Here is a 16714-nt window from a genome sequence, read left to right on the forward strand (position 1 = left end):
AACTATGGAAACCAGCTCCCAAAAAAAGTGACAATGGATCAATAGGGAGGTAATACCTCTTTTACGAAAAAATAATACCGGCGATATTTTACCGGCGTTCTTGCTGGAAAGGGTTAAATTATCAGAAATTCTTGGTGCCTAATTATCAAAGCCTTTATCAAAGTGTTGCTGAATTCTTTCTCGTGTTTTATGTTTTTAATAGAGAACCGAGCAGCACTCTGATTTGAAATTTTGTACATATGTTCTTTATGATATGAAGAGGATTCACAAAATCGTCGTCTCCCGGACGAAAGAACGTAACTCCATTCCAAGGTTGCAAAATTGACTCAAACAATTCAATATTTTACAAGAATAGACCTGTGCGTGTTTTTGGAGAAAATTGGTCCGATTCTCGCATATAATCAGAAGAAAAATCAGGGAATTTTTCAGTCAGAAATGCACAAAATTCTCCCGGTAAAATTCAATTTGCGCGAGGAAATTTGGCAACATTGAAATGCAGTCACGTTCCCTCGTGCGGGAAACGACGAAATTTTTCGAGACGTTTTGTTGTGCGGTTCTTTCTTGAGAAAAAAAAATGAAACACACTGAAAAAAAATTCTCGGCGTTTTTACCCAGGTCCGTTGGTACCTTTACCATCTCACTTTTTTACCAATTATTGGTAATTTAATTAAGACAGACGGGTAAGCTTACCTAAAAACCGGTATTTTTACTGTTTTTTCAGGTAAGAATACCACTTTTATTGGTAATCAATTCCCGGTAACTTTGCCATTTTATCTCGGTAATTCTACCACAGTCAATAAAAAATATTGGCGTTTTTACCAAGGTCCAGTAAAATTACCGAAAAAGTTCAATAACATTACCGAGATTTCTCGGTAAAATTACCAATTCCATAAATGGTAATTTTACCAAGAAAAAACTAGGATCAAATAGAACCCTGAATTCTCGGTAATTTTACCCTTTTCTCAGTAAATACACCGAGATTTTTTTTTCAGTGCACGAGAGGAAATGTGTTAGCAGTCGGGCTGAATCTCGTGGAATCCCGGGCTCGAGCCGGAAAGGCCAAAGGCGACGAAAAAACGGCAACGCGTCGCAAGGCGGCTCCTTTCTTAAATGCGTTCCGCGCGCGCTAGGGTGTGTGTGTGTGCGTATGCAAACGGTGGCTGGAAGCAAAAGCCGGAGCTCGCGCGAATTGAGGTTAGTCCACGGCCGCGGTCCGACATTAAAATTCCGCTGGAAGAACCGGATTCCTCGTCTGCAGAAACAGCGTATCGCGCCGTGGGAACTATGGCAGGTTACGCGGTTTTGGGTTCGGAAGTGGGATTTGGGATCCGCGCCCCGCTCCGGCCCCGGCGCTATTTTATTGTCTCGGAGCCAGGTCTCGGGACTAAAAATAAATTAGTGGAAAAAAATCGAAAGAGAAAGAGATCCTCGAAATCCGGTCATCGATTCCGAGAACCTCCCGGGGCGCCGACGCCGCGAAAACTTCTACTCTCGGTTTTGTCGTAAATTCTGCCCCGGTGAAAGTTGCCCGGGCCCGAATTTTGCGGGGGGTCGAGGGAGTGGGCAGTGGATGGAGTCGGGTAAACTTGATTTGATTTTCGTCTGCGATGCGCGTTAATTCATCAAGGGAAAGGAAAATCTTAAATTTACCCCCAAGAAATACGCTGGAAAAAAAGTTTGGATCTATAGTCCAGACTCTTAAAAACGTTGACAAGAAAAAATACTCTTGATTCAATCGGAGTTTTGCTTAAATCAGGAACCAAGCCTCTTAATTTGAGCGGATTTCATTTTGATCCGAGCAAAAATCCGATTGAATCAAGAGTGTTATTTCTCGTCATTGTTTTCAAGAGTCTGGACTCTAGATCCAAGCAACTTTTTTTTCCAGTGTACACGAAAAAAATGAAATTGCTGGTTGAACAAATTTATAGTTAAAAAAGTGTCCGACATGTTACAATATAGGTTTTACAATAAAATAATGCTACTTTTGGTTAATTAGCTTTCTATTTTTGTAAAATGTACACTGAAACATGTCAGACATGTTTTTTTAACAATAGTTGAGGCAACAATCCATTTTTTCCGTGTAATTTTTCTCCAATGAAGAATAAGCTGCACTGGAAAAGAGGCCAATTCAATCCAGAGTCAAGACTTATAAAAAGTTGGGCAAGAAAAAATTGTCTTGATTTCATCGGATTTTTGCATGAACCAAAAGAAAATTCGCTCAAATAAAGAGGCTTGGTTCTCGATTCAAGCAAACATTCTACTGAATCAAGAGCGTTTTTCCTTATCAATTTTTTTTCAACTCTGAACTCTAGATCCAAGAGACTTTTTTTTCCAGTTTGCTTGATTGAAGATACTCTACCAGTGCACGGCAGATGAAACTTCCCTAAAAATTCGTTGACGATACACAGAATTTTTTTATTCACCCGACAACCGTGTCAGCCAGAGAGGATCCGGTCGCGCGGATGTGAGAATGCAAACGCGTCTTCGTTGCCGTATCGTGCGGAAGAAGACGAACATTCCCCGAAATTAAGTTAATTAAGTGCACAACTTGGCAATCGTGTGTGCAACCGGCTCGGTTTGTCGATGCCTGTCCCGAAGATCCAACGAAAGGTCGCGACCACCTCGGAATGACATCTGGTGGTCGACAAGAGCCACTAATTCGACCTATTTTTTGTTTCTCGGGCGTTTAAGTCTCCGAGGATATGTATAAAAATACCTGCTGGTTTTAAGAAATCGATACAAGTTCTGTCGTATCCGAAAGGAGCCGTGATAATTGGTTCTTTTTGGGTAAAGTAGGTCAATCTGCTACGGCCGTATTCATAGTCGTTCTTTGGTTAATACACAACCGGAGGGTATGGTAACTTTGATCAAAATTATCGTCAAACAAGATTTTTCCTTATTAATAATTTTTGTGGAGGTTACCATACTGTCTGGTTGTGCCGTTTTTTAACCGGAGTGTGGTAAATGCCTAATGCCACCCAACTGTTTTTTCCTTGAAACTGGCAACATTGTTTTTTCTCAATTTAAACCTATAGAAATGTATCGATTCTTGAAGATGCTAGGTACTCCGACCGGAATTGATTATTTAACACAGGTTTCCCCACAATTTTTCACCCAATGGTTCTTATCGGAAGGCAAATGTTTGATACATTGTCACTCTTATAGGCTATCTCGCGTATTATTTGTATTGTACTAGCTACTCAATCTGATTTAGCATTTTTTCAGTTCTGCATAGATCAAGTAGTAACAGCTGAATTATTAGAGCATTTGTGCTGTCCGCGTTCGAGTAACACCTCTCTATTTCATTCATCCCTCTGATTTTATAATCGATGCAAAATGTCTCTACTATGAAAATGTATTTTGGTATCTTTGCACGTATCATAAAATCGGTAGACTACCCGACTAAATACATAGCAATCAAAATAATATCTGAAAGTATCCTAAACAGTTACCTCGAAATCTTAGGGATACAGTTGTAATGATACTCTTTATTCTTCATATTCCACCTAAAAATTTGCTCATCTTAGAATTTTTGTCTCCGAAGTAGCCCTTTGATTCACTTTAAGAACATTTTCGGTATAATCCGGACATTTTCTCACATGATGATGAACTTATTTATGAATTCTATAATTTTGAACCTTTTTCTTCAAATATCAGCCGTCGGTGAAAGCACTCCAAAAACGTAATGAACCGCTTTTTTTGATTCACTTGTTCACACATTCAGAGAAAAAGCTTCATCCAAAACTAAGGAATTCTTTGAGAGAAACGTATAAACTAAAATTCTAAACCAGTATGTTTGCTTCGACCTAGCTTGAAAGAGGAAAAATATTTGAGGTTAGGTATCTAGTCATTATGTTTGCTCAAAATTAAGGCGCCAAAAGTCTAATAGCTAATATCGAGACATCTGCTGATTATCGGTCTAAATTTATCGGGGAAAACATGTATGCACTTTATTCTCCATCTTCTAAGAAGTGGTTTTAGTATACTCTCATACCGACAGCCAATCAGTGTTTATTGAGCGTGTCCTTTTGTACATCTCATCAATTAAGCGATTTTGGCGCCAAAAATAATTTTCTCCCTCTCTTGCATGAAATTACCTTTGCGTAGGCCGTCTTTTTCCTCTAGCAAAGCATTTTAGGAATATTTAGTATTTTACTGTCATAGATTCACTTGGCTTTGAGACTGCTTTTTGGGCGAAATAAAGCTCATTCTGCGAGGAAGCAAAAACCCCCATGTGAAATAATAGATAATTTAATTGTTTTTAAACATACATGTATTGTACGTTAAATTAACGGATTATACTTTAACTGATATTTTTGTAAAATAAAACAAATTTATAAAAAACGTGTGTTATCAAATTCTTACATGTCATTCGCCCATCTATACTTCTTTGTGGTAAAATTCTGACTACTTTAGGAATGTGCCTACTTGTGAACTGAGTTAACACAGAGCCACCAAGTGGCATTTTGGGGAAAAAAAGAGTTGGGAGTTGTCTTGAACTCACCGATAGTCAGATTGACCATATTATGACCATCAAATTTCATAAGCTCTAAAAGGTCAATAGTTTGCAACATTTTGCATCGCAATTAGAGTCAAATCAGATGATCTACAATTTTAGTTTTCAGCCCATCTGTCCAAAAACTTTGTGATCGTGTAAAAACTATTACACCTCTCAACCTCCCTTCAAAAACGTCTTCGCCCGTTTACTAGTTGCTGCATTAGACGAAGTTTACTCGATTTAAAAAAAAATGTATCTATAATGAGGCCGTTGCATGAAAGAGATAAAACCAAGTGAACACACTTTTTACAGATAAAATTGCATGAAAATTATGATGAACGCATCAAAACAGTTTGAAATCTACTCCTTAACGTGCAATCTGCGTAGTTTGTAACTACATCTTAAGTTTTCCATATCCACGGGTAGTTAGCTCTCAGTTACCACTAAGTTTGCAAAAACAGAGCAGGAGTAAGAAACTAAACTTGAATGAAGAATAACAATTCCGCAAACTTTCCCTGAACTATGATTTTAATAGTTTTTAAGCGTTTGTTCCATTTTTCTCTCCTGCTTTCCAAAACCAAATGCTTTGAAGCAGTTAAAATCTAACGTATAAGAAGAGTAACAGTTCACGAGATTTTTGGTTTATTTTGGGTAGGTTTTCTCGAGTTCCTCCTCGGGAAAACTTGACTGCCGACTACTTGGAAAAACTGCCCGCAGACGCGGAGAATTTGAAGAGGCGTGTTACAAACTACGTAGATAATGCTCCAATGAGTGGAATTCAGACTTTTTTATGTCCTCATCGTGATTTTTGTGCGATTTTAACCGTAAAAAGTCTATTTATTGCGTGAAACAGACCTATTGGATCATGGATTTCTTTCACGTCCATACACCATATACGAGAACTTCAGTTCCATTATTGAATATATTTGGACTACGTTTTGTAATTTGAAACTATAAACTCTAGCCCGGTTTAAAAACAACGTGCGTGTCATTAGTTTCCCTATGCACGTAGGTGTTTTTCCAGAGGAGCCAGAATGTATAGTTCCAAATTGCAAAATGCAGTCCATTTGTGATGAGGGGTCGAGCTTTCAAAAAAATCATTCTCAATATTCACCTCGTAGAAGGAGAGCATATAATAGACGTAATTTGAAAAACCTTTTAAAGCGAATTTAGCGAAAATATTCTGTCCAAAGTCGGCATTACAATTTTTATTTCAGCTCGAAAAACGTCGGAGCTAGACTTTAAAGACGAATGAATATTTTACAATGAACTTTTAAGTTAACCTCCTCCTTCATTGGTGTTTTTCAAACATGAAAAGACCTAATTCTTCTGCTTTAAAATTTGCCTGATGAAAGCTGATTCAGATTCTCCACAGAAGGTCAAAGAAAATTCTCTGCTCCTGAAAAATCATATTATCTCTGAGTTATAGTTTCTCTTTTTTGATCAATATCGACTTTCAAACAGGAAATGATCAAAAAAGTTAAGCCGTGGTACATTTTCTTATTTGATAAAATTTCATACTCTGGTTGATTTGTCTTCTGAGAGGAATGTTATAAAACCAATCACAATTGCAAATGATTAAACTTGTCGGTGAATCATGTTATTTTAAGAGGAAATGACCCTATGGTTTAGGTGGAAAGGCTTGGAATTCCTCGAAATCAGAAGGAATTATATCGACCTCACATTAAGTGACTAAGATAAAATTGACTCTCACATTTTTTCAAAACTAAACGGGATCTATCGACAAGGAAAATCTCAAAGTCAAAAAAACTAGATAAATATTCAACTAAAATTTTCCATCACAACAGTTATTTCCTATATATTTAAAAAAAAAAAATCTGTTAGATTGAAGCACAGCTCAGGCAGGTTCAATGATTGAAAGAAAACATCAGGTTTACATTTACAAAATTTGATCGATCAAAATTATTTTATTTTTCCATCAACTTACCATTTCCCAGAATTATTAAAATGGTAAAAAAAAAATAAGGTAAAAAATTCCAGTGAGGATGAGCATATTCGCACTCAAATTTTAAAAAAAAAAAAAAAAAAAAAAAAAAAAAATAAAAAAATTCCAGTGAGGATGAGCATATTCGCACTCAAATTTAAAAAAAAAAAAAAAAAAAAAATAAGGTAAAAAATTCCAGTGAGGATGAGCATATTCCCACTCAAATTTTACTCGTCTTGGAAACAATTTTTGCGAAAACCCTGTCAACAATACCAGCAAAAGTTCACGGAACTTGGCCCGAAAATTAACTTCCGTAAACCTATCTCTGTGTGGACAAGACCTTCCATTTATATGAAGTAAACGAAAAAATTATGAAGGAACAAACATAAATGTGGTTTAATAATTTTAATTTGACGCGCTTAATAACGCGCTGACCGCACTGCGTTTGGCACAATGCGTGAAGTATTCTTATAGTCTTGTATGTGCTATGCGCTGACCGCAGTGTGTTTGGCGCAATGCGTGAAGTATTTCCACAGTCTTGTATGCGCTATGCGCCGACTGCTGCTGCACGCAATGCGTGAAGTATTCATGCAGTCTTGTAGGCGCTTTGCGTTTCACGCCGCCCGCTGCTGTCCGCAGCGATCGCATTGTCTTTGGCGCAGTGCGTGAAGTATTCATGCAGTCTTGTAGGTGCTAATATGTGTTCATGCCGACCGCCGCGCCGAGGGCTTCTCCTTCTCATCTCAAGTTCTCGTCATCATTGCTCTCTGCGCGCGCCGAGCCGTTCCAGGTCAAATTTTGTTTTTGGTTCCTCTCCTAGTCTTACTCGACTAATTAAAGGTGCTGTCAATTGAATCACAGAAAGACGACAAAATTAGATATATACTCTCAGGAAATGAGAAATTTTGTCACCTTTTCTCGTTTGTTCGTTTTTTTTCTCATTTTTTTTCTGAATCCGATTTTTCTTTATAGCTACATTTAAAAGAATTGTAAAAGTCGCCCCCTAAATTTGCCGCCATGGGCCGCGGCCCATGTGAACACCCCCTAAATCCGGCCCTGTTCAAGTTGAGGCCAAAAGGGAGGGATATCCCATACGCTATCCTGAGAGTCCACCTCTACATCAAGACAAACTCTCCATACAAACATAGGGAGCATATACATTGACAGGGCTGCCACTTATGCCTAATCTTTTCCCAACCTAATCTTTGTCCAAAAATACTGACCCCTGAGGATGGGGGACAGAGCCCCCCGCCCCCTTCGCTCCCAAAATTAAATGCCGCTAGATTGACTTAGAGGCTATGGGAGAAGATGCTTCCCTACATAATTCCGAATTTGACAGTCCTGAAGCCGCGTTAAACATCGTCTGATGTGAAACAGGGTGAAGGAGGGGAGGGGGGGCCTTTACTTGGTCACTTTATAAAAGTACGGACTGCTTGTATCAATCATGAACAAAAAGTTGCAATCCTTCCCTGATTTGCAAAAACTCGCCTAGCACAGTGTTGATATCCAGCATCCATCAGTCTCCATCAGGCGAATTTTATTTGATTCTCTGCTCAACGGACGATAAGTAGCGTTGACCTCTAAAGACATGGCCTCATCTGAAAGACATTGGCCATAAATGTCAACACTACATACGGTCTCTAAAAATGCATTATTCCTGCTCAGGACACCCTGTAGAACCAATAAACTTGCAATTACTCCGATGCGATATCTCAATTTGTTTGTTTTTTTAAACGACCAATTTCCATTTCACTGGATCGCAGAAAAAGATCGAACGCGGGGACGCGACGTCCAAGTCGCGATCCTCGCCGACACTAGCGCGCGCCGCACAGTAGACCGAAATATCGGGAGACGTGGACAAAATTTCAAAAGCTTTAAAATCTTAAAACTTCTTTAATGTGAAACCTAAAAGCATGAAATTCAACCTTCGGCTCTCTAACAAAATGCCTTTTACGAGTCGCCTTTTAAAATTTCTAAAACGGGACGAAGTAAACTTCAAATACTGTGGTGTTGGTCGACTAATCATGAGTCGGTCCCGCTGTGCGCCCGGCCGACACCGGCACTAGCCCACCAGGCACCTGTCGGCATCTCGCGGATTTCAGAGGGGGCATTGACTTCCACAATGGCCGCGAGAGGGAGACCCACCGTTGCCAATTCTACGCACGTCCCCGCATTACCCATATGCAAATCCGCACCCAATCGGCAAACACGGCGAGACCCTGACTCGACTCTCTCTGCGGCCCGGTCTTCGTGACCTAAAGAACCCATCCGAGTGCCGCCGGCCAATTCCTCACCCCCTCCCTCCCCTTCACTCTTCGTGGGGGGGGGGGGGGGGGAGCTTGCGAACTTACGGCCGCGGTCAGCCCGACTCGGCGCCTCGAAAATAAAACCGAAAGTAGATGCCGGGCGCGTCGGATGCACTCCGCACCTTTGATTTTCATGACCCACTTCCCGGCGCGGCGCCTGTGGGTGACCTTTTCGCAAGTGAAACTCGGTGCTTCGGCGGCGCGCCGCGAGGAGCGCTGGCGTCGCCCCGCAGACGATAGAGTTAACGATTTAAGATAGAGTCCTGAGTCCTTTATACTGAGAGTAAAAACAATGCGAATCCATTTCTGATTGGTTCCCGTACTTCAGGCCTTCTTAATGTCACAAACGTCGGACATTGGTCGTTTAAAAAAACAAACAAATTGAGATATCGCATCGGAGTAATTGCAAGTTTATTGGCGCTACGGGGTGTCCCAAGCAGGAATAATGCATTTACAGAGACCGTATGCAGTGTTGACATTTATAATCAATGTCTTCGGATGAGGCCAAGTCTTTAGAGGTCAACGCTTCTTATCGCCCATTGAGCAAAGAATCAAATAAAATTCGCCTGATGAAGACTGATGGATGCTGGAAATCAACACTGTGCTCGGTAGAGTCCCTTTATACGGAGAGTAGAGACGATGCGAATCCATTTCTGATTGGTTCCCGTATTTCAGGCCTTCGCGGTGTCACAAACGGGAAAAAAGATTACAGTTTCATCAATTGCAAAGATTATAAACTGGAATGGACCGGGACATTGGGAGTCCGGCAAGAAACAAATGGAGTGAGAGAAGGAACGGAGATAGGAATTCGGGAATGGGTTGATCAAAGATTACAGCAAATGTCCGATTTTTGTAATCTTCATTCCCGTTTGTGACATCCACAAGCCGCGTTGTCTCAACTCGCTCTATATAGAGGGACTCCAGTGGATCCGAGGGCCGAACCCCGTCTGTCCAACCACCGGTAACAGATCGTATTCGATACATCGAACAGCTGCGGGCTGATTGATGGACAAATTGATAGACAAAGCAGGACAAAAATGATATGAGGGGATCCTTTTGGTCAAAGCGCGTGGTTGCAATGGACAAAAAAGTAGGTAATAGACTAACTAATAGCGGCCCACGAGAGACCAGATAGTGTTTTAGTCCATAATTTACCTCCTTACTCTCTGAACCACCCATTTCAATCAATAGGATCGCTCTATACTCCAAATGAATCGATGAGAACGAAAATACACCAACTCGGTAACTCGGAAATACTCAATTTTTATGAATGACAGTCGATTTTCATAAAGGTCATTGAAATCAGCGCAACTATTCCAACTCGGACTTTTAAAGTGTCCTTGAGTACCTGTCTTTAGGCACCAAAAATATTTTTCTTACCCTAACTTCTTCACCTACTGTGCAGTTTTGTGCGTGTCTTGATTATTTTCATTTTTCGAGTTGGTGTTTTTTCGTTCACACAGATTCAAATTCCCTCTTTGTCTATAGCTTTGTGTATAAATTTCAATAATCCCCGAAGGCCGAAGAGGTAAGGGCCGAATCTCGTCGGTCCTATAGAATTCCTTCTTTTTCCAATTATGAAATTTGTCTTTCAAATTAGTCCACATATCGTCGCTCCTCAGGCGTAAAGACGTATCTCAATTTCCGAATAAACGCCAGAAAGCATGGTTATTTATGTAAAACGGGACTTATATAGAAACCAGTATAAGCCCTCACGTCAGATGAGCGAATATGGAAGACGCCACGTCGGTTGTCGGTTGTCGACACTTATTGGCAGCGTAAGTTGCCTTCAATACCCCGGGTAGGCAATTTTAACTACTGTCATGCGTATCGATTTACACATGTGCGTTAATGCTGATCTTCGTAGTCATTTGAAAGTGTGTAAACTCTAAGGTTTCATACTATACAAACCAGACCCCGAGAATGGCTAGAAGCCTTTAAACTCATCGTGTAATTAATCGAAAAAGTTTCCAGACAAATATCGCGGCCATTTTATGGTGAACCATGCTTCAAATTTATCAAGCACTTTAAGATGAACACCCTAATGAAAGGATGACCGGGAAACCCCAATCGGATTGAACTGTATACTTGAACGGTTAAAGAATTAGCTTTCTACCGGGGGTTTTCACCCTATAGGAAAAAATAAATGAATCAATTTCAACTAGTACCTATTTTCTCGATGCCATTAAATGCTCTTGATGTTTTAAGGATAAATATTTCTAGAATTTCCTCACCAAGGGTAGCAGTGTTCGAAACTCACAGGCGCCAACGCACCAAATGCGCCTAAAAAATCGGCCATGGCGCCCAAAAAATGATGGTTCTGCGCCAACGTGGCCCCTAAAAATTGCCCCTTAAAAATCTGAATTTTCATATTAGGTGATTATTCGAAATTTTCAGCACTACAAGTGAAAGCTTTTTCTATTCTTCACGATTTCATTCTTAGTGCTTTTGTCTTCCCCACGTTACAGCTACCTAATAGTTCTGTTACGAAAACATCTTGCGTCTAATTGTTCACTAAATATGCCGTAATATATAGGAAAAAAGTCAATTTGGCCCCTGAAAATCTTCAATGGCGCTTAAAAATCAGACTTGATGCGCCGCATGGCTCCTAAAACTCAAAGTTGAGTTTCGAATACTGAAGGGCAGTCTAAATTTCGATATCGCGATCACTGCTATCCGGAAAATTCGTCCACATTTCTTTGACTCAATGTCCCCTTCATATTTGACCTCTTTCCGAGGCGAGACTCAACTGAAATCCCGGAGTCAGGACTAGGGTTAAAGCCTCGTAAACGACAGCCGGACTCAATTCCCGCGACAGGCGGACAAGGGACCATGGGACATCCATCACTTTTCCCCATCGCCTCGCATTACGCATATTGTTCCTCAGCGCGCATCCACCACCATTCCGTTAATTTACGGCACGGGCAGAGGCGTGCGTCCGTCCGTTCGTATGAGGCCCGAGTGTGAAAGTACGCTTGTAAATGTTCGGTCCCCCGGTTTCCGATCCGAGAACCGGCAGACGCGAGACGTATCCCCCTTTCCGAGTGAGCCCTGGAGAACACGCAATCAAATGAGCGATAGGGCTCACGGGAAAATCGAGATCGTTCGAGGGGCGACGAATTAAGTGTTACGACGGATTTGTCTTTAAATTATTAAGATTCCACCAAATGAGAGGATGTATTTGGAGAAGCGCGGACGAGTCGCCCCGGGGGGGGGGGGGGGGGGTGGAGGCCCGGAACAACTTTTAGAGCATCTCCGAGTGTCACTTTTGTCCACTAACCTACTTTTACTCTTAATCTCGGTTTTAAAACCGAAAACACTCTAAAATCGGAGACCTGCTCGCTCGGACGTGTGCCCCGGCGCTGCGCGGTGGAACGAGTTATGAACAGTTGGGATGATCGATTTATCGATGTACCCCTGTTTGATTCTATGGTAAGGAATCGATTATGATGGTGTTCGTTCCGAAGAACCTGCCTATCGATCCTTTGTCATGTGTTTGAATAGCAGATCAATCGATATATTGCTAAGTACGGCACGCCACTGGTTAAAAGGAGGTTGGACATGGTAAGGAAACTTTTTTAGTTCGTATACGAAACTGAGAAGTATACATTTGGTTTCATTGGTTATATCCTACAATTTCTATCCTACGCACCCCTTAAGATTTATAATGTGACGAGGTGAACATCTAAGTCTAAAGTTTTAGTCCAAAATTTCATGTCCGACCGCTTGTAATGGGTCACTCTACTGTGCGCTACGCTGCCGTGCTAAGGAGAAACGCCGCATGAGCCATCAGGCGTTGGCAAATTTTCTTCGATAAAATACGAATTTCCTGGTAAACTTATGAATATTTTTCTTCCAATTTTTCAGGGACTATTCTTTGTATTTTGATCTAAAGTTCCTGAAAATTTCAAGGAAAAATTTGCAGAACTTCCCTCCTATATAAACATATTATCAAAGGAAATATGGCAACTCTCGAATGTTCATACGGCGTTCTTCCTTAGCACGGCAGTACGCTGAGCCGGCCCAATCCTGGTGCAAGCTCTCCGTCGACATGTATTTTTGACCGTGGTTTCTGGTTCCCGGACCGGTAGAAGATTAGGAGAAGGTTATTAAGAAAAGAGTAGGAAGAAGCAAAAAGAAAAAATAATGAGAAAAAATACAAAGAAAAATAATAGTCACCACTAAGTTAGTGGCAAATGGGCCAGAGTGTGTAATGCAACTATTTCGACCTCTAAGTATACGAAATTGCATATGCCCAAAATTGAAGGCAAACTCAGTTACTAGACCTCTAATTCTCGCTCGATCAGACGCCTGGTTCAAATTTAACAGAAATGCATCAAGTTGCATTTTAGCGAAAACCGAGTGGAGTAATTTTGAACTCAACTAGTCGTGAATATTCTCCTGTCAAACTTGAAAAAATGTTGGACATGTAAATGGTCAGTAGACTTTGTTTTAAACTTTGAGTCATACGGAGGGATAAAACTTCAAACCTCTTTTCCTCTATGCGACTTAGTGAGTTTCTGTTAGACGCTGTTCCAATTTTACGATTTTGGAATTAGTATACGTTCTAACCGATAATCATGTCCAAGTGGAATATTCTGTATTAATTTTAAGTTTTTTAAGTTGGCTTGTTTCTCTTTGAAAAAATAAAATAGGAACGAAAATTTTGAAACATATCGCAACGGAGACTTGTAGTTTTGCACCGTGGCGATGGGCATGAAACGTATCATCATGGTGAAGTTCTGTATGATATATCTTCCTATGGATGAACCGGTCAATACGCAAAAAAACTTGCAACTGCAATATTTTTTTCAGATCTAAATGTGGTGGATTGTACCAGACTTTCGAAACATTCAATGAGAGATACTCCCGTAATGAACCCTCAGTATAGCCTCTTTAAGACCCCTTCACGGCCTTTTTTGACAAGCTGTGGTAATTATTTTTAGAGTTTCAGGTAGTGTTTGGAACGAAATGCATCATTATCTACTGGATTTCATTCATGCTGAAATACTATTGCGCCACAAAAAAATACACTGGAAAAAACACGCAAGACAAAAAAAAAGCCTCGTCAAAATATTGATAAAACATTTTTGCGTAAAATTCACGCGTTGAAATCAAACATATAGTGCATCATTAGACGTTATTTCAGACTATTCGTCGAAATAAAACGTAAACACCGAATCGGGTGAAGGTCGTTTGGCTCATTATTTTGGGTCCCATCGCGAGTGTACAATGGATCTTAAATTACAAGATGTAACTTTTGGAGCACTCTTAGTTCTAGTTATAATCAGTCGGGAACCCTTTCAAATGAGAATCATGCGAAAATCATCAAAACCTAAAGTATTGCCAGACGTATTTGTTGCAAAGAACTTTTGGATTTCAAATCGTTCTCTCGTTTTTCCTTCCCTACTCTTTCGCAATTACATCTCTTGAACTCAAAATTCTAAATTACCAAGGTTTCACTTTTTTGGTATGGCTTGTCCCAAATTTTTCATGAAATAATCCTTTATGCTCGGAAATTAATGTCAGTAATGAGGTTTTATTGGCAGTGACCCTTATTTTTTTTGCAAAAGATTACACGTGGACCGAGTTTATCGTATAAAACCAAGTCACATCAAAATTTAACCACGAAAGAGAAATATGAATTTAAATTCCTGAATGTGATTAAACGTCAGAGATGAGGTTTATCGCTCAAATTTATATTCAAAAGTATTACTTATCGACTTTGAATTTTTGATCGTAGAGGGACCTTCCTTTCCCTCCAAAGGACCCCTTCTAGGGTGATTCTTCAAAAGTTTAAAAGAAGTCCTGTGACATTACGACAGTTTATTCGTAAGTGAAACATTGGCGGGTCCAGCAAATTGGCAGCATTGTTTTTTCTCCATTTACACCTATGGAAGCGTATCGATTCTTGAAGGGGCCAGGTGCTCCGACATGAATCGAATATTTAACACGAAACTGTCAAAATTGTGAACAAAACTTTCCGAAAAATTTGCAGGAAACCGCTCGCAGCTTTCCCGGTAAATTCGTGCTTTTTCAAAGGAAATATGGCAACGTCTGTTGGCTCATACGCCGTTCTTCCTTAGCACTTCAGTACAGGGGGTCCACGTCAAGTTTGTCACCAAAAGTGGCCACCGAACGCGGCGGCCCCCGGGGCCCGGAGTGGTTGAATGAACCGGGGGGAGGGGGGGGGGGGGGTTGCGGCGCTGAACAGCTAGTGCGCATGCGCGCGGGGCCAAAAGTCGGAGCCGCGCTCATTATTTCATAACGGCGACCCAAACCGCACGGCCGCGGCGGGTCTCTTTCCTTTCCTTTCTTTAATTCTTACACCTTTTTTATAGGTTATCTATTAATTAAGCGGGTTCGAGGGGGCCCCGCCACCGGGACCCCGAGACATATATCATTCGCTTTTCGAGGTCAGATTCGCTCCCGTGCCTATGCCACTGCCCGCTCTGCCGTCCTCAGGAAGGACGCCGTATGCTGCCGTGCTAAGGAAGAACGCCGTATGAGCCATCAGACGCTGCCAAGTTTCTTCCAATAAAAACCGAATTTACTGGGAAAATTGTGAATATTATTTTCCAAAATTTACTGACAATTTCGTGCGCAATTTTATCTAAAACATATGAAAATTTCAAAGAAAAATGTGCATGCATGTAGTCAAAAATGCATGTTTTATCGGAGGAAATTTGGCAACTCTCGAATGTTCATACGGCGTTCTTCCTTAGCACGGCAGTATGGGCCCCACTATCTCTGCATGGCTCTTCCATAAAAGCACCTTTCTGCATAGGGAAACCAATGACTTATATGTTGTTTCTAAAATGATCCAGAAATAGTGGCTCCTTATTGCAAAATGTAATCCAATTGCTCCTGTAGGAACAAAATTCTCAGTACAATTTGCATCGCACAAAATTATTTTAGACGATTTCCAACTCCTGGACCAACACTTACCTTGAAATTTTCAACACGTCATAAAAAACCGAATGTTTAGAATTTCAACATCTAAAAATATAAGAAGCAATCGAGGAGGAAAAGACTAAAAGAGTTCGTAGGTTTGATGAGTTATTTTTCCAAAAAAATTGAAAACTCGAGAGCTTCGCCATAAAGTTACAAAATTATGTAGACCGTCAAAATTTAACTATCTGCCTAGGCATTTGACGAAGTGACTGATTTTACTATTTGCCTGCGACACTTACATTCCAACATGGGCGACCCAATTTTAAGAATAACATCAGTAGACCAGTAGACCAGTAGAACAGTAGAACAGTAGAACAGTAGAACAGTAGAACAGTAGATCAGTAGAACAGTAGAACAGTAGAACAGTAGAACAGTAGAACAGTAGAACAGTAGATTGGAGCAGTGGCGTGCCGTGCTTTGAGATATCATCACCTTCCAGGCAAAGTATCACAAGCGCCATGCGACGTTTAAAAATTTCCGCCGCCATTTTATTTCTTTACTGAGAAATTCTTGGTTGAATCTGTTTGGAAATTTCACTAAATTTTATCGGCAGCACAAAGAAAATTCAGTGAAATTTTCGGACAGCTTCGTTGAACAATTTCTCTGTAAAAAAATAAAATGGCGGCGGAAATTTTTAAACGTCGCATGGCGCTTGTGATACTTTGCCTGGAAGGTGACGATATATCGATTGTAATGCCACTTAAATCAATGGAAAAGGATCGATAAACAGGTTGTTCGCAGCGAACACCTTAATAATCGATTATTCACCACAGCTTCAAATGGGGAAATATCGATAGATCGCTATTCATGCCACGCCACTGGAATGGAGATACGTTGTTTTGGACTTTGGTCATCGATGAGCGCTGCTCTCATCTCGGCCATCTACCCAGACGTTTGATTATGGTGTAATTGGCTCTTAGCTCCAACTGGGAACTTGGATCTAATCAAAATCTGTGCCCGTTCTGTCAATGAAATTCGCTTAAAAATTGGCTCCTCGCATATTCCGGCCTC

This window comes from Bemisia tabaci, chromosome 10 (genome assembly GCF_918797505.1).
Source record: "Bemisia tabaci chromosome 10, PGI_BMITA_v3".
NCBI classification, from domain to species: Eukaryota; Metazoa; Arthropoda; class Insecta; order Hemiptera; family Aleyrodidae; genus Bemisia; species Bemisia tabaci.